Here is a 3,760-nt window from a genome sequence, read left to right as displayed (position 1 = left end):
CAGCATTTGTGAAACCAGATGGATGTTACCAATTTAAACAGATGCAATATGGGTAAGTCAGTTCAGCAGCAAAATTCAACCACATGATGAGGAAGATGCTGCACAACACCATCAACATCGAGCACTATGTGAATGACATTTAGACACACACTGCAAGATGGGAAGACCATCTGAAGAGACCTAGACAACTATTCCAGCAAGTGAGGGCAGCATCCCTCACCATCAGGCCATCCAAGTGCTACATTGGATATTCTGTGCTGGAGTTTGTTGGACATAAAGTGGGGGACCAACAGATAGCCATGGAAAAGGAAAAAGGTAACCCGCATACAAGATACACCAGCTCCAATGGCGAAGCAGCAAGTCAGATCATTCTTAGGGTTAGCAGGGTACTATAGGAAATGCATATCAAATTATGCTGAAATTACTGCACCATTGACTGACCTGACCAAGAAAGGCTTACCCAACAAGGTGAAGTGGAAACAACCACACCAAGTTTCATTCAAAAATTAAAGAACATGTTGGGAAGCTCACCAATTCTTAGAATGCCAGACCTCAGCAAGCCATTTATTGTTCAGGCTGATGCTTCAGACATTGGAATTGGGATGGTACTCTTACAGGAACATGAAGATGGACTGTTTCCAATAACATATATAAGTAAAAAGCTGTTGAATAGTAAGAATAACTATTCAGTGATTGAACGAGAGTGTCTGGCTATTATATTTGCCATTCGAAAATTCCAGAACTATATATATGGGAAGGAATTCATCATCCAGACAGACCACCAACCATTTCCATACATTCATTCACAGGTGCAAGATTGACAGTGCGAGGATCATGAGGTGGGCATTGTATCTTCAGAACTACAGGTTCTGCATTGAGGCCACCAAAGGGACTGCAAATGTTGGAGCAGACTGTGTTTGAACTAAGAACAGTCTTTGTATATAGTAATATATATATATTGTTACGTCTCTGATCGTTAGTTAATTTCCCGTATAATTTCTTTCCGATGAAACTTTAGTGACACAAATCCTTTCTTAAATAAAACTGGTTTATTCTTTCTTAATACAACTTTGCAATACAATTAATTTCCACAGTCACGCTATAACAAACGCTATAATTCACAAAGAACGTCTCACGTGCTCGACTCAATCGTCAGTCTCTCTCTGTCTGCAGTTCAATTACATTGTTGCCGTCACTTCTTGGTGGCTTATGTACAAGAATACCGCATATCTAGAAAACACTCGATAATTCAGGAACTTCGAGAATATGACGTGTTACTAGAGTCACGTAACTTTCGCTGTCGTAACAATATATATATATATATTTAATATTTTATCTTGAAGAGGGGTTTGTGTTATGATATAAAAGACTGTTTGGTTTAAATATCAGTGATTCATTTATATTTGTGAGTGAATATTTTATTATTTATAAGTTATGTTATAATAAAAGTCAAAGGCATACGATTGTGGAAGGTTTTGTTCATAACTAATTGGTGTAGAGAATATAGAAAGTGGCAGACGATTATGTAATAGAGATGAATAGCGGGAAGCAGCAGACAGACAGTATTAGACAGATAAAAAGAGAATATAGTTGGTGTGAAGTTAAGTAACGTAAAAGTGATAGGCCTAACGACTGGCATAGGCCTAACGTTTGATATATATATATATTAGAGTGAAACTAACAGTGGAAAAAGAAATAATAAAAAATAAGTATTTTTCCGTCAAAGCGAAATTCTAAGGTAACTGAATCAGCCTAAGTGCACTTTGACAAAAGGATCATAGGATCTTCAGAAGAAAAACGACCACAATCATAGTAATATTGCGATAGAGAAAATAGTTGGGCTTGTCAGCTGAGATTATAAAGTAATTGAACAGGCCTAAGTGAACGACTGACAAGAAAAGAAGAACTATACATATACTGATATATGTCACAGACACCTACTGTAGAAGAATCCTAAACCCAACAACTACATAGTATATATTTTTGCTATTAACGAGTATAAATAAAAGCCATTTATTTCGACAATTGGCAAAAAACGAAACAAAACCAGAACCCATATACATATATGATATCTGATACTGGACTAAATATGGTTTTGCTCCCCAGTGGCACAGCGGCATGTCTGCGGACTTATAACGCTAGAAACCAAGTTTCGATACCCGTGGTGGGCAGAGCACAGATAGCCCTTTGTGTAGCTTTGTGCATAATTTCAAACAAACAAATATGGTTTTATAACTTTATAAAAGTCTTAATCTTAGTGCTGCGATAGATACATTTCTGACTTTTTGTGGTATGGGGATTTACTAATTCATTCAAATATGTTTCTTCATCGCAATGTAAATGTCTGAGTATGAAAATCATCCCATATTACTTATTGTTGTACTAGAAATTATTATGAATTATTCACTGAAATAGTGATTTTTGAAATGAAAAACAAAATATAGAAATTTCTAAACCATTTTTACAAATTATGAATAATCACAATGTTTTTTTTTTTAAATAGATGTTTGACATTCTAATTTGTAGAGTGATTCTAACGAATAGGAAACTAAACCTAATTTCTAGCGTATTTCTGTGATGCATTGTCGTAGAAATAGAAGGTAATAGTTGTGTAAAGAGGAAGAGTAGTTTTTAAAATTGTATATCCATATATTTTTATTAATTGTGTCATTCTGTTAAAGTGTTGACGTCATGGACTTTTATAACTAAGGTTATCTGTTTCGCTTTTATTTTTTTTTGTATAATATGTGGTGTACGTGTAGTATGTGTAACTACACACATTTCAAGCCTGTGGTTTAATTAATTTTTGTAAAATACCCATTTGTAAGTTAATTTTTTGGGATTAAAAACGACATTGTATGAGTTGAAGATTAACATTGTCGGAAGTTAAATTTATTCATTTCTTGGTGGATTACTCCAGAGGTTGTGTCGGGAAAGCCAAGGTATACCTACGCCTTAAAGTTAAACTAAAGGCTTAAGCCTAGTAATATTAGCTACGAGGATTGTATTTGTAGTTCAAGTTGGTTTGTTAATGGCATGCCTTATTTTGAGTTTAAATTTGAACTGTAACTTTTAAGAGTTCACAAACGAGTGAGAAGCTTATGTAGGATGTAGTATTAAGTGTTAAAGTTTACAGTATACATATACTGGACGTGATCAGAATTTACACGTTTTACTTTTACTTGTTTTTAATGTTATGATGTTGGTCAGCTTGCTCTGTCTTAACTTAAATTTCTAACACGTATATTTCGGAGCACTTTCCTGAGTATTTATTAACTTCAGTCCTGAATAAGTTACAGATGTATTAAAATTAAATGCAGTAGATTGTATTGTAATTAACATATGTATTGATGTTACTATTTTATATATATTTTTAGTCATGTTTACAGAATTTTTTTCTTCGAAGTATTATATTTTTTATTCATTTTTATTTGTAGATAGTACAATACTCCAGTAGTACTAGTACTACTATTAATAATACCAATACTACTACTGGAGCCTGGAACTTTCTACAATGAATAAAAAATAATAGTATTAATATCAGAAATTGCATTAAAGTTAAAGTGTACATGTTATTCACTTACCACAAAAACTAAAGTTTAAAATTAATATTCATAAAGCTGTTTAATATTAGAAAACCTAGGGTTTGACATGTATGTAGATACATACATATATATATATATATATATATAAACTAGAAACAATATTAGGAAACCTAGTGTCTAACACGTATGTAAGTATATATATATATAAAGTAGTA

General features: G+C 33.1%; 1 protein-coding gene across 1 annotated transcript in view; it reads left to right on the top strand.

Annotated features, from left to right (window-relative positions):
- Positions 1-2,514: 2,514 nt before the first annotated feature.
- The window catches only part of LOC106475779 (transmembrane protein 184B-like), a 6,920-nt gene continuing 5,674 nt past the window's right edge, over positions 2,515-3,760 (top strand). The window contains exon 1 of the mRNA XM_013936456.2: positions 2,515-2,600. The gene's annotated coding sequence lies outside the window, so the exon portion shown is untranslated. The remainder of the gene's footprint in view (positions 2,601-3,760) is intronic.

Source organism: Limulus polyphemus, unplaced genomic scaffold, assembly GCF_000517525.1.
Source record: "Limulus polyphemus unplaced genomic scaffold, Limulus_polyphemus-2.1.2 Scaffold9159, whole genome shotgun sequence".
In the NCBI taxonomy this organism is placed as follows: Eukaryota; Metazoa; Arthropoda; class Merostomata; order Xiphosura; family Limulidae; genus Limulus; species Limulus polyphemus.
The sequence above is the reverse complement of the archived record's forward strand: the minus strand, read 5'-3'. Positions and strand labels throughout refer to the sequence as shown.